Here is a 23,101-nt window from a genome sequence, read left to right on the forward strand (position 1 = left end):
GCCTTGCTAAGAAAAGTTCTAACTGCCTGAAACACTTCCTTAGTCATTTTGTACATGGTCTTCACTGTCACGTGTGAAAAAAAACTTCATGCGTTGTGCTTATCAGCAGGACCATTCAGGGACTGTCCTACATCTGGACGTGTGGACTTTCCATGGTGGGCAAGGGCCACAGCCTCTTCCCAGGAGTGGTTTCCCGTGCGGTTAAGTAAGATAAAGGAGCCAGTGATGTTCCGTATTGCTGGGCTTTTCCCGGGAAATGTTGGCTCAAGTTACCAGAATCCAACTTGGGATGGTGTGTATTACCCATTAGCTCCCGATCTTCTGCAGGGAAAGAATTAAAATAGAAGAAAGGGATGGACAGGATGGGTTTTGAAAACCATGGCACTGAGTAGCAATCGCTAGTCAAGAATTTTTTGGCAGTTGGTTAGAATCTCATTTTAAAGCAATAACACACTCAGAGTTGTATTCAAACACTGAGATAAATGCATCAACCTAAATTCATGGTTTTGTTTTTTCCATGTTGCTGCTAATTATTGAACATAACGAGGCTTATTCATAATTTCTTTTTCTCCTTCTTGATAGCCGTAATCCTGGGTTTGTGCTGCTCTCATCCCCATGGTAACAGACTCCTGTCTGAAGCGTGAGATTATTAAATCCAGAACAGGACCTTCAAATAATGCTAAGGTTCTGACTTACAGAGGGACTTTCACACTGGGGCAAACTTCAAAAAAAGGGAACACTTCCGCAAAAAGCAATTTACTTGGCCAGTAATGTTTGGTATTCCCATAGCTGTGATGGAAGACATTTGTTTGAATTATAGCTTCTTCCTTCCCAGCGCACCATCTCCTTTGGCTTAGCAGCCAAGTCTTAATCTGGTGTTTATGATGTCAGTCTGTTGCCATGGGAGTTCTCCTGTCACAGATGTATCGTGACTTCGCTGGAGGACGGAGGCAGAAGAAAACTTAGGATGAAAGAGAACAACTCGTCAATCTCTAGCATGTCTGCTCTGCAGAGAAGGATCGCCTTCACCCTTATGTGAAGTTAGTTAAGCCATACTTTATCGAAGGTTGGCCCTTCATAAATGTCACGGAAATCACCAAGATGCCAAAAAGCCAGTGCGTGGGAAAAAGTGTTATGCAGCTGGACCTTTAGGTCCTGAAGAGTGGTCAGGATTTGTGTTCTTAATCCTATGTTGCAGTAGCAAAGCACGGCCACGTTCATAGCGTGCCAATGGGTACACTCATTTCCCCGGGTTTCTCCTGAGAGGGTTCTTTGTCTCTGCAGTCTAATGTGCTCGCAGACCCAAGGACATGCTTCTTGCCTTCCGCCCTTTGCCTCCACCGCGGTTAGCAGCTACGTCTCTACTATTCGCAGAGATAGGTGGAAAGGCTGCCAAACGGAGAGGCGTCTTTGAAGCCAAATTTTGTAGTGCTTGCAAGCGTGTTAGCATTATGGTCCCTCCGGGGCCCCTTCATCATCTGGTATCTGGGACATTCTCCCATTTGGATGGCATAAAAATAATCTATACTCTTTCCTGGGGATGAAAGATTTCCACAGATTTAAGCTAAGTACACAGGTGGTGCTCTGTACATGATGAACTCTTTGAATGTCATGAGCCAGTAGTACAAACAGAACACATGTACCTGCAACTTTTTTTTTTTTTTAAGGTGTAGGGTGTAGAAGGAGCTAGAGGGGAGGAAAATGTTATGTAAGGAGTGCAATCTTAGACTATGTTTAATATGTGCCATCGGAAAATTCTACTGCCACGGGTCTTTTTTTTTTTTTTTTAATTATTGGGATTCTAAGAGATTTAGGATTTTCTTCTTTCCCTCCTTCTCCCTCTTTGAATTTAGCAGAGGGTTTTAATGTCCCTTATTAGAAGAAAAACGAAGGGAGGCCGGGCCAAGCAAGTTCACATTCTTCAGGCATCTCTTTCTAATTGCTGACAGTTTGTCACTAGGAAGCCGTGGTCATCACCTTGGAATCTGCATAGCCTCGCTTTGAGTTTGCAGTAGGACTCTCCTTTCTGCTGTCACCACTTCCACAGCCTTCTCGAAAGGATGAGGCTGTGCGGGATAAACTCATGTCAGCATAATGTGCAATGTACCTTGGTAATGATTTTTTCAGTGTTTTCTGGAGCTAACTTCAGGGACAACAGTGAGTATATGTGCAAATGATTTTCTTAAAAAAAAAAAAAGAGATGAATGCATTGGTTTAGTGTTTGTTCCTTTATTTCTTCCTCCCTTTCTTCCTTTCTTAATCCTTTTTTTGAACTCCCTGGAATGATGTCTAGGGTCAATCTCAAAGGGGTGGGAGGAAGGATTTATTTGATTTCTGTACTTTACGTCAGAGGTTCCCAGACCCGAGGAACTTCATCAACTCTGGATCCTGGTTTCATTTTCTGATTGTTTAGGGTGTGGCCTGGGCTTTGGAATTTGTTGAAGATCTCCCAGATGATTCTAATATATACATAGGCAAGTTTGGCAGCCCACTGCTTTCTGGGTATGTATGGCTGATAACGAAGATAGCAAGGGCAAGTCTTAGCACAGACGTACTTGACTTCTCTAGTCCTACTTTGTCACTCCCAATTTCATGCCGAATCTCCCTGGTATGCTCTCACTTCCTTTTTCACAAACACACACGAACTTTGGGGATTAAAAGAAGCCCAAAATTCTGACCCAATTTTTTTTTTTAACCCCCTTTCTTCTGGAAGGAGGACAGTGGGTGAGCACTACCTCTCAGGTTTTTTGTTTTGTTTTTACGATTTTATTTATTTATTGGCAGAGAGAAAGAGCAGAGAGAAAGAGCAGGGGGAACAGTGGGCAGAGGGAGAAGCAGACTCCCTGCTGAGCGGGGTGCCTGACGTGGGACTTCATCCCAGGACCCTGGGATCATGACCCGAGCTGAAGGCAACGCTTTACCGACTGAGCCACCCAGGCGCCCCTCTCAGGTTTTCTTAGACATGCCTCTGTTGTCTTAAAAAAAAATTGACTCAAATTTTAGAAGGTATTGAATTAAGACTTTGAAGCAAACAAAAATTCACGCAGCTAGAAGGGAAAGGAACAGAATTCGCACTGTAGACCCTCGATTCACCCTGGGAATTGAACTTCAGCTTCTGATACTGGGGTCTGAACCACACACTGTGGTGCTCAGCCTGCGTCAGACTGTTTTCCTTCTGCTCTTTCTAAATGATGAGAGGACATTAAGAGAATAGTTGAATCATGTTTTTGTTTTTCAAAATGCAATGCTAGAGAAGAGAAAGTAGATTTCTCATCTTCTAAAACAAAGTACGTTTGCAATGAAGTTCTGACTAACACTTAACCTGGCATCTTTTTCATTTATCTCGGTTATTGCTTTTCCACGTGTCTCGTGGTTCTTGTAAACATGATTTTCCCTCTGGATCTAGATACAAAGCAAAGGCTATGAAGGAAAGTGTTGGTATCCAAGCATCTTGATTCCGATGTTTAGCCTTGAGAAATGTATTTGAGCTTAAAAGAAAAGTAATAGGTTTGCTTGGATTTTCTTACCTTTCCTTCCCATTCTTTTACTGCACCTGTGGAGAGCCCTCAGACTTGGTTTAGATAGAGATCTGATGTGATTTCGTGAAGCGGTGCTGTCATATGACTGACTGCAAAGGCTGTTCTTCTTTCTGTTGACATAGTCTTGCAGATTTCCAAAGAGCATGTGCGGCTGCGAGGTCTGTAGAGCCCTATCTGCGAGCACCTGAGCACACCGTCCTCTCTGGTTTAAACGTTTCGAATTAGCTTTAGAAGAGTCCAAATGATGACTCTGCCTATAGCTTAAGGAAAAGGGCTTCTGTAAGAAGCTTGGGTAGTTCTTTTCTTCTGACCGTCTAGAAAGATAGAGATATTTTTATAAATTTAGCCTTTTCCTAGCAGATTTATCACTGTGATCAGGGATTCTCTATTTGGCTGATTTATTGAAAAGTCCATTTATTACCAATAATTTTAGTTTATATTCATGGGAAAGGACAGTGCTGAGGCTGTAAATGTCTTGTTTTTCTCTTCTCAGTTTGTTCCTCTTCTGTAGCTGTTCAAGTTAGGAAATAAAACTTGCAGGGTTCCCTCTCAAATTCCGGATGGAATTTTAAAAGAAAAATTGTGAGAATATAATTAGGGGAGGAAGGGACCTTGTAGAGGTTATGCAGAGCTGTGGTTTGCTGTTTGCTGTTTTTTATTTAAAAGGGATGAAGGGTGTGCTCTTTCTTAAAAATGCTACTACCTCTTTGTTTTTTCAAATGCTGCTAACATCTGCTGCTTTTGTCCCCCCAGACTTTATTCTTCTTCTTGCTAATAATGACAACACTTAAAAGTGTATTTTATCCCAAGTCTTCCATGAAATCTTTCTTTCCTTAAACTTTTTTCGCTGTAAAGATAGAACATGTTTATTTTAACAAGAAAATCCATAAAAGTATAGTTTAGAGAACAAAATTCCCCTATAATCCTACAGCTCAGAGATAAATACTTCTGATAATATCTTCTGCCTGCCTTTTCCATTGCCCCGCATGGCTCAGAACAGACTTAGCTTGCTTTCGTTTACTTGACATTGTATAATTCCCTCCTTGTAAAAATTCTTCAAGCGCACATTTTAAAGACCGGATAGAATTGATTTAGTAGATGTACCACAATCAGCTGAACTATTTTTCCATTACGCAGCCTCTGGATTGTTTCCAGAATTTTGCTATTGTAAATAATGCTTAGATGAACATCTTTGATCTTCATCTGTATTTGAGTATTTCTTTGGAATGAGGCTTTACAATGACCATTCCTGGGTCAGAGATAAGGACAGTTTTTAGTTCACAGTCTTATTTCCAAGTGACGGCTTAGAATGGTGGTTTTACGCTCACTGCTGCTGTCTGGGAAATGAGCATCTCACTGCGCTGTCATTGTGTTGTGGAGTCTCAGTTTTAGAAATCTGTTAATTACTTGGAAGAAAACATATTGCTTTGTTTCATCGTTTGGTGGGTTTTCCTCCAAATGTTTATTAACCCTTTGTTGTTCCGTCTAACAGTTGCTGAGTCAGCTTGGGAATGTGTGTGTGTGTGTGTGTGTGTGTGTGTGTGTGTGTGTGTTCCTTGATCAGCGTCAATAGGCTTTTTATAGTAAATGTAATAACCCTTTATCTGTTCTATTATAACTCTTTAAAGATTCCCTGCCTAATTTTTGCCTTTTCTACTTTGAAATAAGAAGAGCTTGAAGAAATCATTTAGCTTAATGGAGGACTCACTCATTTAACCAACATTTATTGGATGTTTTCTGTGTATTATGTGCCAGGTATTGGGGTATATTAGTGAACCAAACCGACAAATGAGCCGCCCTCTGTAGAACTTCCTTTCAAGTAAAAACTCCTACAGTGGCTTGAGGGTGAGAACAACTACAGGGAAGACCCAGCTGGGTGAGAGGGGTGGGAAGAGCCTGGAGCCGTTGGTTTTAAATGGGATGATTGGGATTGGGCATAATGAGAATAGGGCATTGGAAGGAGGTCTGGATTTATTGTTTTTACTTTTGTAGAATCCTTGTTTTTAGCTGTGATCTTGTCACTAGGCCTGTTTTGTCTTTTTAATGAATCACGTTGAATTCTGTGCTATGCAGGTTCTCTCCTTTTTCGGAGAGCCAGCAGCAGTGGTCAGGGTCAGGAACTCTTCATTCCCATTGCAGGAGGGTTTTGGAGGTCAGACTTCCTGCCTGGAGGCATCAGTCCTTCTGCCTGAAGTCAGGCCCCACCAGCTGGGCCACCAGAGTCCTCACTGAGACACCTGAGCCGAGGTGTGTAACTGACAAGAAGTTCTGTAAACTTGAGCTGAGGGTAGAGGAGGCAAGAAGAAAAACTGGAATGATGCTCGCTCACCACTTGGTAGAAATAATGTAAACGATTCTACACAAAGCCCTGGTGTTCGGTGTTATGGTTTTGTTGTTGTTGTTTGTTGTTTGTTGTTTGTTTTCCCGGTGTTCAGTGTTCTTAGATAGAGGAAGACAGGAAGAAAAGTCTTAAGAGTGAGTTTCACCTTTCATTATTTATATGTTGAAGTTGTTTCTTTCTTTTTTTCTATGTTGGACGCGCCCCTCCCCGCATCATCCTCTTTTTTGCCCTCTCTACTTGTATGTCTCCCCCATATTCTTAATTTTAGAATTTGATAGTGTTGCTGGGTGTGATTTCTGCTCTGGCGTACACACTGCGGTAGCTCTTTGGAGCTGTGTTCCAAGGCCATTCATATTTTCGAATGAGACTATGTTGTTTTGTCCTTCATCACTCAAGTCTGAAAGGCCATTGTAACTGTTTTGCTGATAAAGAACTTGAATGCAAAGGAGAAGAAACAGTAGTAAACCAGACAGCCTTCGGAGCTGTGCTGCCTTGAAAAGGAACATGGGATCATACAGAAGTTCTTTCTTTGGGTTCATTCAAATTGATGGATTCTTTAAATTGTATGTCTAATTGTACTCATTTTTTATAGTTTAGTGCAGATAGGTTTAAGATTCCAGAAATTAATGAACATTGATTTCTTTCACAAGTTTGGAGACAATTGTTGATTCATAAAACATGACAGGAACTTTGGGTAATTGGCCATTGTAGGACTATTTTTCTTCGTTGCATTCCTATTGCTTTGCTATCGGCAGTCATTAAATTGATTCAATTTTAAATCTGAATGAGAAATTAGTGTATTCTTATGAATGTGCCTCACATAAATTTTAAATGAAGTGTTTGACTTTTTCATCCAAATCAAGTTGGCAAAGAATTTTAATTATTGGCTGAGTTACGAGATTCAGTTGACGGTTTAAGATTACTCAAATCTGGTTATACTAAGAAATAAATACAATTAGATGCTTACAAACGTGTAAATCTTAAACAGGAAGCGAGCTATAATTGTATAATCAAGGGACTTCCTTTTTTTTTTTTTTTTTTTTTTTTTTTTTTTTTGCCATGCACAGTTCTCTTAATAACCCCTTATTTAAAAAAAAAATAGCCTGGGCGCCTGGGTGGCTCAGTGGGTTAAGCTGCTGCCTTCGGCTCAGGTTATGATCTCAGGGTCCTGGGATCGAGTCCCGCATCGGGCTCTCTGCTCAGCAGGGAGCCTGCTTCTCCCTCTCTCTCTCTCTCTCTCTCTGCCTGCCTCTCTGCCTACTTGTGATCTCTCTCTGCCAAATAAATGAATAAAATCTTAAAAAAAAAGCTTTAAAAAAAAAAAAAATAGCCTGACCTTTTGGCAGTGACCGTGGGAGACTCACATGCTATTAGGAAAACTGAAACAACACCCCCATTCATCTTCTTTCAAGCTTTCAGTTACACAAACATTCATATCTCATCATCGTCACTTACTTTTTTTTTAAAGATTTTATTTATTTATTTGACAGAGAGATCACAAGCAGGCGGAGAACATCACCTACTTTTAAAAAGTCTGTCGTCTGCCCCCCACTTCCTTCCCTCTCCCTACCCCTCGCTCCCCTCTCTCTCTGAATACTGTGGCAGAGGCAGTTTCTCTGGACACAGTAATTGCGCTGGGCTGGTTGTACCTGTAGAATACTGTCACTGACGGGGGCTGAGCTACAAGGTTTCAGCCTGAATGTCTGCTGCTCCTCATCCGTGGGCAGGTGGTAAGCCGTGCCACTCTTGAACCCAGCAAAGTTACAGTGCTTCCAGATGAAGCCACCATTGCACTCGGTCCTTGTCAGTGCCTTGCTTTTCTTTCCCCCTGCTCTCAGGTGGGAGAGGGGAGGCATGCTGCAGTGGGACGGCATTAAGTGATCCACCATCTTCTGATGGCTCAGAATAAGGAGGAAAGAGCCACCTTTGGCTCACGAATGTGTGGATTTACAACTTTAAATAAGTCCTACCAAACACAGTCTCCTAACATGACTTCCCCTCTCTCTGTTTCATTTCCCATCTTTGGGACCAGAAGTAGTTCAAATTAGATTTGGAGAGCTGAGCATCCGCAGTAAGTATCATTTACTTTGTACAGCAGGTGTCCCTGAAGATCTTAAGTCAATTAAACTTATTTCCATGCACGTCTATTAAGTTGTTGTTCTAAGAATAAAGCTTATTTTTTATCACAACATTATTATATAAGCATTATATATTTGGAATATACAGAAAGCAGAAGGGATAAAAACTATCCATAAGTTTTCTCTGGGGGACAGATGACTAGTGTTGGCATTTTCTTGGATTTCTTTCTAGCCTTTTCTCTGTGATTTGCTTTTTCCTTTTCATCTGCCTCTTTTGCCCACACCTGGTCATACTGTGTATAACTGTGATCACGTTGTTTTCACTTAATACATGTTTTCAGTTGTTACCATAAACTTCTATGCACACATTTAAAGGCCGCATGGGGTCTTTTGAATTTATATAGCATAATTTAATTAATAACCATTATCTGCTTTTTTAATACATGCACTTTAAAAGTCTTAGCTTTTTATTATTTATTTATTTGACAGGGAGACACGGAGAGAGGGAACACAAGCAGGGCGTGTGGGAGAGAGAGAAGCAGGCTTCCTGCTGAGTAGGGAGCCCGATGCGGGGCTTGATCCCAGAACCTTGGGATCATGACCTGAGCTGAAGGCAGACACTTAATGACTGAGCCACCCAGGTGCCCCAATTTTTTGCTTTTTATTTAAAGACTTATTTATTTTTTCAGAGTGAGGAGTGTGTGCACATGCAGACATGAGCCAGGGGAGGGGCAAAGGGAGAGGGAGAGCGAGGGAGGAGCAGACTCCCCACTGAGTGTGGAACCCCACACAGGACTCGGTTCCATGACCCGGAGATCACAACCTGCACCGTAACCAAGGGCCCGACGCTCAACTGACTGAGACACCCAGGTGCCCCTAGAATTCTTTGCTTTTATCAGCAATGCTGTGACCTCCATCTTTGCACAACATTTTGTCCACGTCTGGGTGATGTTGACAGAAATAAGGTTATGAGGTTAGAAACACTGTATGTCATTTTCAATTTACTGGGTTGTGTGGGAGAGCAGGACTTTTATTCTTCTAACTTTTTGGATATACTGAAAAGCTGCAAGAATAGTACAGAGAAACCCGTATTCCTTTTATGCAGATTCACCTCTTAGTGACCTTTTGCCCCTTTTATTTAAATGCCGTTTTATTGTTTGTGTTTATGAACACTTCTTGCCTCTTGTCCTCCATCTTTCTCTATACATGTTTTTCTTGAACCTTCTGAGAGTAAGTTGCATACATCACATCCCTTTGTTTCCACATACTTAGGAAGATTTTTTTCTAGACAATAAGAACATTTTTTAAAGACTTTATTTTTCAGAGAGAGAGAACACAAGCAAGGGGAGCGCTAGCAGAGGGAGAAGCAGGCTTCCTACAGAGCAAGGAGCCTGATGCAGGACTTGATCCCAAGACTCTAAGATCATGACCTGAGCTGAAGGCAGATGCTTAACTGACTGAGCCACCCAGGCATCCCAAGAACATTTTCTTATGTAACTATGATACAGTAACTAACTTCAGAAAACATAACATTGGGGCGCCTGGGTGGCTCAGTGGGTTAAGGCCTCTGCCTTTGGCTCAGGTCGTGATCCCAGGGTGCTGGGATTGAGCTCCACATCAGGCTCTCTGCTTGGCAGGGAGTCTGCTTCCTCCTCTCTCTCTGCTTGCCTCTCTGCCTACTTGTGATCTCTGTCAAATAAATAAATAAAATCTTAAAAAAAAAAAAAGGAAACTTAACATTGACCTAGGCTTTAATCTTCTGTTCATATTTTTGTTTGGTGAGTTGATCCGAGAGTACCCTTTAGAGCCCCCTCCAATACAGCCTCCATTCCAGGAGCACCTACTGTATTTAGTTTTGATGTCGTCTTTAATGGGGGAGCAGTTTTTCTGGCTGTCTTTGTCTTATAGGACATTGACATTTAAGGAAAAATAGCCCCCTTCCCTTTTTTTAAATAAGAGGTTCTCATTTGGGCTTGTCTGTTATTTCCTCCTAGTGAGATTAGGGCTGTGTATTCCCAGCTAGAATAATAATACTTCAGTGACCTGTTCTTCTCAAGGAATTACATGGAGAGACACTTAGCGCTTTGCCCTTGGTTGGTGATCTTTGGTTATCTGGTCAAGGTGTTGTCTGATTTTTTTCTTTTCCCCCTACTATATAGTTACTATATTTTCCCTCAGAACTAATAAGGAATCTGTAGAGACAGTCACACTTTAAGATTCATGCAAGTGTCTTTTCAAAAATTTCTCCTTGGATTTCATTTCTATCACCAATTCCTACACGATCTAGACTTTTCTGTGATGATTTTGTGACTACCGCAATCAACATTTACCAGTTGGTAGCTCCTTCCATCTATTTGTCTATCTATCCATTGTCTAACATCTTTCTATTATTGGTATTGACTCATTGACTGCTTTTAATGTTTCGTTATTTATTCCCTCTCTCAAATATTTTTATGCTCAGATTCTCCTAGATTTAATCAGGGAAGCCCTTTGAGATTGTCTTCTGTGTTCTTTGGAGATGCTGCCATCATTTTTCTGAGCACGAGCTTTTTTTCTGATACAACATTCTGGGCTCATTTTGTACCTTCTCCGCTGTAACCCTGTAATCGACCATTTCTCTGATGATTTCTGGCTCCTTCTAAGGTGTGGGTTTAGAAACGAGTCCTGGGGTGCCATGTGTGTTACTTACTAATGGCGGAGATTCCCTCGTGCGCCGCTGTAGGAATTAGCTACACACATGCGTGCACACATGCCATATTTTGGAAATCCTGGATTCCCACTAGTACTTCCAAGTCCAATCCATTCCCATAGGGGGCTTATCTCCATTCTATATTTAATTCTCCTTCCACAGTGAAAACCCTGGCTCCGAACACATTTACTCATTTACTCAGTCCTCTAGCACGTCTAAAAATAGGTTCCGAATTGTTTTACCACATGACTACAGAAAACAAACCTAAAAAATGTTCTGGATGTGTTTGCTGTTTTCCCTCTCTGCCTCCTGAGCATAGAGTATGTAGTAAAATACTACGATCATACAAGTATTTCTCTTTTTCTCCTCTCCCTTCACAGTGGTCATGTCATGAATTTGAAGTCCGTTTGCCTTCATTCCTTCTGTTCACTTTCGATCTCAGGTCTTCATTTTTTTCTCCACAGTTGTTTGTTTGATACTAATTTTTGAATACACAAACCACGAACATGCTTCCCAAATTCCAAACTCCATACGGAGGTGTCCTGAGGGGGTCATCCATACAGGAAGTTGGTCCTTTAATGAAAAGAAATGTGATTCATGCTTTGAAAGTTTAAGACCATCTTTCTTCTTCGTCGTTGTCGTCGTCGTCTTCTTCATCATCATCATCATCTTCTTCGTCTTCTTCTTTTTAATTACACCTACTTTTCAAGAACTCAAAGGGAACAAAAGCCACACTTCAGGCTTGCAGGCAGCCTGAGTGTTGTATAGAGTAGAAAATGAGAAACGTTGGTTCACAGAAGGGGCAAGTGCCAAGTACTTCGTGACCTTGTCTTTCCTTAACCCCTTTGTCTGTGCCTCCTGGGGACTGGGTTCTCTGATTCTAGGCACTATTACCACCTGCATGGCTTCTTTCTTTTCAGACTCCTTTGTAAGCTTACCCATGATCTTTTTCACTAGGTTTCTAGTCTAGTTGATATCTGGAAACCTCTCTGAGTGGTGGGCCTATCAGGTGTATGCATTTTTCAAGAGTCAGGCTCCTGATGAAATGTGTTTTCCTTAAAACAAGAGGGCTTAAATTGGATTTAGTGTTCAAGGTTGACCTGTACTCCGGCTCCACGTGGGATGGGAGTGTGTTCCTCCCACACTAGGTGGTGAAGCTTAAAGCTTTCTTCAAGTCTTTGGAATTTGTGGACGTTGCCCATGAGCTCTTCTTTTATCTTCTTGTCCAAAATTACAATTGGGTTGTGGCATGATGGACTCCCCAACATTTAAAATCCCACATGACTGAATGAATGCCACGCAGCTTCGAGGGAGCTTGTGTTCCAGGACCGACCTTGATTAGTAGAATTAGGGGTACAACAGACTTCGCAATTGCTCTTTCCATTCCCACAGGTAATGCTGTTCCAGGTAGCCACGTCATCTTAATGTGTGCGTGGGCCCACTTCTGCGTTTTGTTCTTACGTTGGGAGGATCCTAGTGCACAGCAGAGAAGCAGCTTGGATACCAAAGGCACTTTAGCCTGAGTGTCTGGGGGCTGTCAGCAAGCTTTCTTTGTGTGTTTGATACCTGGCTGTTGTGTCTGTTGTGAGTCAGAGAGTGTAAAATGGGTCTGAAAGGAGGGCGCCTTTGTTCAGCCCCTTCAACTGCTCTGCGAAGCCCTTTGAATGGCGAAGTTAAGGCTTCTATCTCCTTGGGGTGGGGAAGGATTTTCTGAGGAGCAGATGTGAAATCTTCTTGATTAAGTTAGCCCTTGGGCTGATAGGTCCCAAGCTGAGGTGTGTAGAAGTTTTCTTTACCCTCTTTGATTCTTCAGTTTCCTAGCTTCTATAGACAGTAAAAAATTTGGCTTCATATCAGCATGACCTCCAATACATTCCAAGACAAACTTAAAAACCGTTATTTTGAATGCACCCAGAAGAATTGAGATGATCGTCACAAGTGTGTCCCCTGGTAGAGTCCTTCCAGTGACACTGCATAGCTAGACGGAGGCCTTTGCTTTCCAGCCTGATTCTCCTCCAAGAAATTAATCAATGGGGACCCGCGCTCAAGGTCCTCACACGTGGGGAAAGCTTTGTGGTAGCTTTTTTGTTTCACTCAGGAGCAGCAAATCTTATTTCCACATTTAATATTTTTTAACTTGTCTCGTGGAGCTTCTCCCCCACCCCAGCTTCATTTATTGTGTCTGTCGTGTTTATCTGTTTTTGATTTTTTTTTTTAATTGAAAGCATACCTGTTCCTTTAAAATCACACTTTCGAAAATAAATCTATGCTGTTCAGCTCGGTGGTAAAAACTAAAATGAGTATGAATGTATGTTTTCTGTAAGGGTTCTGAAAGCAATAATGGGATCTCTTTAAGCTCTACTGTATAGGAAGGCGAGTGATCCATCAAAAGCACAGTCTTGGATTCGGGTCTTCTATTTAGATTAGGAATGTTAAGAAAGATGGATGGTAAATGTCTTTTAGCTGCATTGTCCCCCAAACCTGAAATGAAATCTAAAGACTCTCAAAGAAGGTTTCAATTACACTAGCAAATGACTTGAACAAGGATTGGGTAAGAGGAGGTCACGGGCCAATGGAATGCCGGTTGTGGATTTATATTGTTTAAAATGAAAACATTATTTCCATTAACCCCTTTCCACTAACACCTCCAGCAGAGTTATTTCCAGATTGTACATTTGTAGGTGTTAGTCATATTCGATAGAAATACCTTATCACCAGTGTGAATTGCACAGCCTGTCCATGGGTGTATTTTTTTTTTCTTCCCGGCCCAATACACAAGCTGAGGTTTCATTTGGCTAATCCTCTAGAGAGATACTGGCATCCCTGTGTTCTCCAGACTTGATTTTAAAATGTAACAGTAAGCTACCCAGTTGCAAAGAAGCATTTGTAAACGTTTTAATTAAAAAGAGAAGGAATGGATTCTGTGTTGTGGTTTTCCACGATAACCGCTAGCCGACTGCCAAATCACGCTGTGTACTTGAGTTTAGGGAGCGAAAATTCTGGGTTTCAGGGTGACTCTCAGAGATTTGCCCTTAACTGTCGATGTGGGTTTTAGTGTGGTTTTTTTGCCCTCTCACTGCAAATGGAGAAGAGAGTCGGTAAGCAGAAGCTGAAGCATCCTTTTAACGAGTTGGCTGTAGCGTGCCGTAGTGTGTGCTCACAGCAGACCCTTTAAAAGAGCACCATTAATTTGAATAAAACAGGAGAAGGTAGGTACTTTGTATATCCATAAAGCACTGAAGGGGATAAATCCAATTATCTGTTCAATATTTAATGGCCATAAAGTTAAAAATTTTAAAGGCAGTACCTCTGAGACTGCTTAGTCAATTCTGTCCATATTATTTTGACATTCAAAAGTCAAGGTAGAATAGCCGTATTGACGACAGCACTCATCACACCGGTGTGCCCATTTAGTGGCAATGACCCTGGGATTGGTGTTTCTCTACACAGCTGAAGATCAGTTGCATTTTTTCACCCGCCCCAGGAACTCTATGGAATCCTCGGAGTCTACTGAGCTCCTGACTTTTCTTTTCAGTTCTTTGCTGTTGGTTCTTATGAAAGGTAATCAAGAATGGTTGCCTAAAATAGCGGAAAACAGAAGAACCAGAAGAAAGATCAGCTGTTTGAACTGAAAAACGGCTGTTAAAGAATACAGTTTTTTTAAAATATATTTCAAAACTTCTTATCTAAGAAATTCTCTTCAATCCAAAGCTTGTTTTTACAGATTTTGTTTGTTTGTTTGTTTAAACACCATGCCTATTTCCTAAGCAAGTTGTGAAGGAAGAGAATTTATTAATTTCGCCACCTCTCTCCATTCTTTTCTGCAGCCCGGTTTAGCTAGTGAGGCAAGTGGGCACTGCTCTGTGGTTCAAAGGCAGCTGGGCCATAAAGCTTCGAAGAAAATCGATGCACTAGCGACAGTTGGAATGAATGTCAATATGACAGAGTGATTTCGTGATAGGGTGAAGCTTTATTCTTCTTGCCTATTAGCCAGGGTAGGATCCTAATTAGTCATTAACATCCTCTCACCTTGTATGGCCCGAACTATGGAAGTATAACTGATATTTCAGAGGGTCAGTGTAGCTGTCTTTCTACTTACTCCCTTCTGCTTTACATATTTCCTCTTGCAGGGCATGATGCCCTTTTGTACACTTCTGCCATAGAACTGTGTGCTCCCTGGGCATTAGATCTCTTTCAACGCGGCTATAGTTGCCTGTAGCTCTTTATGTTTTTATTAAGCTGCACCCCCTCCTTTTTTTAAACTAATACTGTGTGACATGGAGGTTTACTATTAAAATGTTGTAAGAGGAATCGTGGGGCACCTGGGTGGCTCAGTGGGTTAAGCCTCTGCCTTCAGCTCAGGTCATGATCTCAGGGTCCTGGGATCGAGCCCCGCATCGGGCTCTCTGCTCAGCAGGGAGCCTGCTTCCCCCTCTCTCTGCCTGCCTCTCTGCCCACTTGTGATCTCTGTCTGTCAAATAAATAAATAAAATCTTAAGAAAAAATGTTGTAAGAGGAATTGTGCAGGAAGACCACTTCAACAGAGATGAAGATTCAAAAGTTAATCTATTTGGAGAATTAGGAAAGGGTGATGGGACACTTCCTTTTGTTCTGTTTTGTTTGGTTTTCCGATAAGAATTTCAAGGTCCTCCCTGTTGTGCATGCTTTTCAGGAGTCTGGTTTTCCTTGGGAACGCTCATCAAGTCCTTTATCTTTTTCTTATTTTGCTACCCTTTTGCCTTGAAAAGGACACTTAGTGTGTTTCACTAGATTTTCAAATGCAAATTTAGCTTATTCCTGTCACATGGATGGTCTCTAATGGATGGTACTCGCTGAAATCTACAACCATTTAGTGTTCTTGTATCTTAAAGAGTTTTAAGTGGATTGTTCCCTGTTTTGTTCCAAGGGTCTTGAGTGATTTGGCTGTTAAACCTGCAGAAACCTTTGTTTCCTTAGTGTTGTATGAGGAGGATAGAGGTAAGGAAATGATTTCCTGGATAATTCAAAGAGAAGATTTACTATCCAAATCCCTACCATGCTACTACATGGGGACTTCCAAATCAGCTTCTGTTGCAACTCAGCATGACAATTGTTCGACTCATTTATTTTTAAAGAGCTTTTATATGTGATACATGTTAAAAGAGCCCAGAAGAGAGGGACTTTTAACACCATTCTAACTGACTGGCTCTGAACTTGAAATACGTGGGCACTTCCTATGTGTTTGCTCCCTTGTGACCACCCAGCCCTTACACCGTAAACTTGTTTGGGGCAGAAACCCTTTCTTATGTAAGTATATTTCTAAAACAGTGTTTCCTTCCTTGTAGGACTTTAGGCCCTATCTTTATATTGCCAATATTATTATTTACATGATATTTCTTTCTAAGTTGACTTTTATTTTCTAAATCCAACCTCATCAGTATTTGCCATGAAATTACAGGTTTGTGTGGGCTTTGTTTTCTTTTAATATGTTTAAGTTAAAATCTCAAATGTTAAAACCGAAAATGTTTTATTTCTGTACCACTTAAGATGGATCCGCGTAGCACACTTGAGAACCGGTGTCTTAGCATTGCCTTACACATTCTCAAATTCAGTGAGTATTTAATTGTGTAGGGCAGAAAACAGGGTTATTGCATACTTGGTGTGTCAAGTAATGTTTGCAATACTTCATATAGGTTTTCCCATTTAATCTTTTTAACAACCCACTGCACTAGATGTTCCCATTTTGGGGGCACCTGGGGTGGCTCAATGGGTTAAGCCTCTGTCTTCTTCAGCTCAGGTCATGATCTCAGGGTCCTGGGATCGAGCCCCGCGTTGGGCTGTCTGCTCAGCGGGGAGCCTGCTTCCCCCTCTCTCTCTGCCTGCCTCTCTGCCTACTTGTAATCTCTCTCTGTCAAATAAATAAAATCTTAAAAAAAAAAAAAAGATGTCCCCGTTTTGCAAATGAGAGAACAGGCTTGGTGACACTCCCAAGGTCAAATGGCTTAGTGAAAATCAGAACTGAGATAGGAACCAGGCCCCTCAGATTCCAAAGTCTGTCTTTGCTACATGTTGCTGACTCCCAGTGATTAATGAATGGACCTCGTGTGTCCTCTGCTTTCCCATTGTTACTCCTCCGTGGATTGAAAGGGTTTCCTGAGTGGTATTTATAGTTTGTGATTTTCCTCTGGAATTGTAGTTTGCATGACTCTGAAAGTTACTACCTTCCTTTTCAAAGGGCTTGTGCCAAGGGGAGCCTCTCCACACTTCCTTGATGCTTTAGAAGTTTCATTAGTTAAAAATATAAAGCAATTAAGTTCCTCACTTAAGTTCACGCTGGTCTCTCTGTGTGTAATCCTTTATTTCTTTTGGCCCGAATCACTGCAACACTTTGGGGATGGAGCTTAGAGACAGTCCTATCCAATTCCCCATTCTTACCCAAGACCGGTGCTTGGATCCCTTTCTCAGCACACGTGTGGTCACCTAAACCTTTGCTTGATTACCTCCAGTTATGCAGTCTCACTACTCGGGTAACTGTTACAAAACTGAGAGAGCTTCTGGTAACCAGTATTCCCAGACTAGTTTCCTAGTACTTAAAGGTTGCAATGTAGTCTGATGCCTGCTTACTTAACTTTTTTTTGGTGGTGGAAAAGAGAAAAAAAAAAAAGCTTTAAAATTACTATTTGCCTTTTGATAAACTCAGAAAACATTTTATATTTCCCCTTAAGTCATTTGGTTGCCATTTCAGATAATCATTAGGGTTCTCTCTTCATTCAACGATGGTATGGCCCGTGTTTACCGGGATCGCTTACGCTGGTGGATGGTGTAATGTTTTGAAGCTAGCACACAGTAGCGCTTTGCAGACAAAAATCGAAACTGACATGTGAGGGATGTGCCTGGCTTAATATGGGCATCAGATCCAGTGTGGTTTTGTGAAACTTCTCTTTAGCTGCTAACTGAGCATTTTGTATTTCTTTTTCTAGCTTGTACTCCTCTTGGTTTCCTGTCTGACTTACTTGCCATATTCATATTACATATTCTAAATTAAGGGCAATGGGGAAATGGCAGAGCTGGAGGTTTCCCTTTCTGAGCGCCATCAGGCTGTTCCGGTTCTGAATGGGATGGGGCTGTTGAACCACAGGAATCCATGTTGGAACTGGTGCATCTGCAAATCGGTTATTTTCACCCCCATCGATTTGGCCTCTATCTGTTGATTTCACTGTACGGTCTACACTGAAGGGGAGGAAGAGGCTGCTCTCTCGTTACTTTCTCATAAAGTTAATTGGTGCCTGAAACAAATATTATTAAAAATACTGTATTTTATAACACACCAAGATGATGGGTAGTTTCAGTACCGAGCTGATTTCTGTGTGTTTATGTCCATCAACTCATAAAATTGAGAAACTAAAATGAGTCGTCATTTTTAGTTTTAGGCTCCCGAGCTGAAGTTGATCAGGGATGGTGACCACATAGTTTTCCTATGACTCAGACAAGCACATAGTGCAGTGGGCCCACAACAAGCTGTGCTCGTTTCAGGGAACTGAGTCACCACTCTTTCCCTAGTCCACACACAGAATCTGAGTTTTACAATGAAGACAAAAATCTAGTGCAGCAGTTTGTCAGAGAATATTTTAAGCTTCTGTATTCTGCCTGTTGTTTTTTTTCCCCCCACAAATGTGTGAAACGTTGGTATCACAAGACACGCAGGCTATTTTTGGTCTCCTAGAATGGAACTCCACCGACCCCGTGCCAGACCGAATCCTTCCATGATGTGCTATTTTCTCCAATCTAACCTTTCTGGAGGGAGGAGTAGTAATACGTTTATTGTCAGTATTGTGAATATTTTAATTGAAGATAAACGAGTTTTCTTTTTAAATGTCTTCAATATTACATATTTTCAGTTTTATTACCCTAATTTCAGTAGATTGGCAAAGCCAGATAAGCCCAACGACCCTAACCTGATTCAGCATTCATTACTGCTGCTAAATCAAATAAGACCTGGCTAATAGAAACATGGCTTGTGCAGCCATTCTTCAATTTAATTAGAATATTGTACATTGTATTGCACTTATATGTGTATACCAGAGACAGAATTTTATAATCAATTTGGAGACACTCCTGCTGTACCGTCTAGCAGGAGAGATTTATCATTCATTGTGAAATCTCCTCTTTGTGGGGGAAACCTGTAAATTATTAAATATCAGGATTGCTTGGAGGAATGGAGCTGGGGCGAGCTCACTTGGATATGCTGTCAAAGGCTAGGAGTTTTCATTCTCATGAGGTGGGCAAAGATTTTCTGCAAAGGGCAAGTTAGTCAATATGTTAGGCTTCGCGGACCATACGGCGCCTTTCACAACCCCTCAACTCTGCCGCTGCGGCGCCCCAAAGCTGCCACACACAGTATGTAAACGAACTAGCAAGGCTGTGTGCCAATAAAACTTTATTTATGGGCACTGAAATTTGAATTTTCTATAACTTTCATGAGTTGTGATCTATTAGTCTTGAAACAAATGTTTTTCCCCATTGATTTAAAAATGGGAAAATGAGGGGCCCTTGGCTGGCTTAGTCAGTAGAGCTCTTGTGACTTTGGATCACAGGGTCATGAGTTCAAGTCTCATGCTGGGCATAGAGCTTACTTAAAAAGGGGTGGTGGGGGAAGGGATAATTCTTACCTCACGTCCACAGAATAGTGGACTGTGGGTTGTCTTTTATTCATGAACCTTAGTTTGCTGACCCCCATGCCATCACATTCCATTTCCAGTATATTTTTATTTTAGTTACATATTTGTATATTTATTTTCTTAGAGGGTTCACTCTGTGTCTTTGCTCAGTTTTCCGTGGCTGCTTTCTATCCTTCTGTTTGCTCATCTCCACTTGATGTGGCAAAGGAAAATCAGGGTGCAGCCTCCAATGAGGAGAATTTCTGCTATCCGTTGGTAGTTGCTGTTTAATTCTCGAAGTGAAGACAGTGCAGTGCAAACAACTTGCCTCATTTTCACATTCTGGGAGCTGATCTGTTAGTTCTGAGGGTGCTGTCAGTTTCCTGGGGTTACTCTCCGCGCGTGGTCATTAACAACAGCAGAGCCCATAAATTGATGCTAGGTTTGTGTTGTAACTTCTTGGCCCTGCAAACCTGGTGGACAGACTTGCTGTCAGTGTTTGTGTCGATGGAACGAGGCTGAGTTTGCTTGGCTTTGTGACTGTCCCCTAACCAGCTAATACCAGTCTCCAATTTTTGGGTTAGGTTGTAGGTGGATTCTTGTTCCAGAAACTTGCTTTAAGACCCGTTCACCCCAGATTTTTACGAGACCATGAATCATTCAAACTTAAGGTTGGCATTGTCTTTTTAAAATGGTTTGCAAGAGGGACTAGATTAATTTATAAGATCCAGATCTTGAGAAATTCTTTTCTCCTACAGTGAAAGTTCAATCTTCTAATAAATCGGAGAGGACTCTGTCATTTGACATTATGGATGCTTGTCTCTTTATAAATATAGAATTAGTCATTTAATTCTAGATGCCATTGGCATCTCTTGCAGGAATGGACATACTCTTGTCTTTCTGGAAGACGCCTCCTGGATTCATTAAAAAAAAAGAAAAGCGAGACTGCAGGTTTCTCTCTTGAACAGGGAACTCGAAGGATAGATTGAGGTATATGAATTATTATTGCCCATTGTGATTGAGGACCGTTCGGCTCTGAAGATTGCAGGCAGCTTATTTATTGAATTACTTATTAAATGAGAAACTTATCGAGCTGTGCCGTTCGCGAGTTCAGCTCAGCCCTGATCAGATTACCCTGTGGTCTCCTGCAAAAGTACTCGATCGGTCATTGTTCGGCATCCTCGTGGAAGAAAACTTAAAAAAGACAAGTGCTCGCTTTTCCGCTGCACTTTCTTCATTCACCTCTTTGTTGTTGCACGGTCTCTGTAAAGTGAATGGAATACACCAGATGTCTCCAAAAATGTTTGTCTGTTTCCTTCCCCTCCATAAGCCGATCATTTGCAAACGCGTTGGAAAGTCGTTCTAAGTATCAGAGAGCTTTCTGGGCAACCTCTGCTGGCAGTTTCTTAGGTGGTACACAAAGTTCTGTAGGTCAGCTTGAAATCATAATGCTTGCAAGGAAAAAAAAAATTAAAATTGACTTCAAAGGACAACTCTGACACGGTCAATTAATAATTAAAACAGTTTTTTAATGAGCTATGCAATTACCTGTATGTCCCTGGAGATGATGGTTTATGGTATTATCGCAGTGCCCTTTCTTTAGTCATGGCGCATGACATTTGTAATTTAAAGCCAGCTAGACATTAAAGTGACAGAACTTTCATTAACCTTGTCTAAAGTTTGGTGATGACAAATGACTTATAAAACATGCTGTTGTCAAAATAGACCACATGCTTAAGTACCTTAAAAGTCCTATGGGCTCCGAGAGGCTTTGGAGCCTCCGAGAGAGACCACGGCCACCCGTGTCACCTGGAATTACCTGAAGGGATCCCCGGTGACTGGCACGATTTCTTCATTCTCAGGTAAGTGGTACCTGCTTCCGATGAGAGCTAATGTACTTTTCATGGCTGTCTGCTTCAGGTGCGTTTCCCTTGGGTTTTGTACTGCCTGACCTTGTTCTCTCAACCAGTGGTTTATGACTGTTGAATAATTTCTTCTAAATCCGCCTTGCCTTGTCAGCTTTCAAGTCTACGAGCAGTTTTAATTTTTCAGCTTGAAACCATTCCAACAATTAGGTTTTGATTTTTAACTTTTCTAGTATCTTGCTTTTGCATTCTTAGCCATCCTGTTGTGCTGGGTCGTAGCCATCTTGATTGTTTTGTTTTATTTGAAATAAAACATGCTTCCCTCCCTCCCCCAGAACCTGTGTTTCAGTAGCATCCTATAGTTTGCAGTTTTCTTCATTACGTTTCTTTTTAGAGAGGTGTTCTGAAAGTGCTGAAGGAGATCTTTTCTTTCATCCCTTTAGGAGGGCAGTCCTTTCCAACAGTGGTAAATACACTGTAATTTTAATGAACAGGGAGCGTATGCTGGGCAATGCACTAAAAGTTCTATCTTACTTGGTTCCTCAGAGTAACCAGAAGTGGTAATACTACTACGCTACTGACAAATGTGGAAACTAAGGGACAAACAGAGAAAGTACTTATTATTCTAGAACCTGTAGGTAAGCAAGGATTTCTGAATGACTGGTACCAAAGATCTTGCTTCCAACCGTTTAGCAACATGGCCCCTCAACTCACTTTGGCTTTTTCAATATAAATTACCTGTTTATTTGCTTTGCTTTCACATATGTACAATATAGTAATTTCATCTTTGTACTATACAACATGTCAATAAATGAATACCGGCTAGTAGCTCAGTCAAAATGAATGTAATTAACATTGTGAGTAGAAGTTGAAAGGATATTTTATTTGAAAGAAGAGTTAAAAAATTTACAAACAGGGGCACCTGGGTGGCTCAGTGGGTTAAAGCCTCTGCCTTCGGCTCGGGTCATGATCTCAGGGTCCTGGGATTGAGCCCCACATCGGGCTCTCTGCTCAGCAGGAAGCCTGCTTCCTCCTCTCTCTCTGCCTGCCTCTCTGCCTACTTGTGATCTTTGTCTGCCAAATAAATAAATAAAATCTTTTTAAAAAAATGTTAACTATAGTTCTCTCTTAAAAAAAATTTTATAAACATCCTGTAACTCAACTAACACAACAGGTAGTTCATAAGTATTTGCTATTAGCATATTCTGTACACTTAATATGTATGTCCTGGTTCTGTTCTGAGTTTGTCTTATGATTAGTTCCCTTTAAGACTAAAGGCCACAACACAACATTCACAAAACATTGTCATCTGCCTTTTGATCAATGTCCATACATTTCTTAAACACTACGTATTATGCATTACAAGGTATTAAATACTTTTGTCCTATCCAACATATTTCCTATGTTTATATAGTCTAGATTTCTACAGACTAATCTTAACTATTTTTTTGGTCGAAGATGAACACAAAATATAAATGTAAAATTAAGTAATTATCACAAAATAAACACCCGAGTAATCATCACTCTGGTCAAGAGATAGAATTTTGTCAATACCCAGAAGTCTCCCTCATGTCCTATCAAATTACTACTCTTCTGTCCTCAGAAACAGTCCAGATTTGAACATCATTGCCATAGTTTTGTATTTTTGTTTTGCTTTTGTTTTTTTTTTAATATTTTATTTATTTATTTGACAGAGATCACAGGCAGGCAGAGAGGCAGGCAGAGAGAGAGAGGGAGGCAGGCTCCCTGCTGAGCAGAGAGCCCAATGCAGGGCTCGATCCCAGGACCCTGAGATCATGACCTGAGCTAAAGGTAGAGGCTTTAACCCACTGAGCCACCCATGTGCCCCTGTATTTTTTTGTTTTTGCTTGTGACATTTTAACTTATTGTGGAAAATGTCAAATATACAAGAGCAGAGGGAATAGTGTATTGGACCCTCATGTTCCCATCACT

At 41.2% G+C, this 23,101-nt stretch overlaps 1 protein-coding gene and 1 non-coding gene across 8 annotated transcripts in view; both read left to right on the forward strand.

Annotated features, from left to right (window-relative positions):
- Positions 1-23,101, forward strand: part of CADM1 (cell adhesion molecule 1) — a 335,225-nt gene that overhangs the window by 99,778 nt on the left and 212,346 nt on the right. The gene's annotated exons all lie outside the window — the stretch shown is intronic.
- On the forward strand, positions 19,173-19,249 carry TRNAQ-UUG. The gene has a single exon. It is a non-coding gene; the product is annotated as a tRNA-Gln (tRNA).

The sequence above is a fragment of the Meles meles genome, chromosome 8 (genome assembly GCF_922984935.1).
Source record: "Meles meles chromosome 8, mMelMel3.1 paternal haplotype, whole genome shotgun sequence".
Taxonomy (NCBI): domain Eukaryota; kingdom Metazoa; phylum Chordata; class Mammalia; order Carnivora; family Mustelidae; genus Meles; species Meles meles.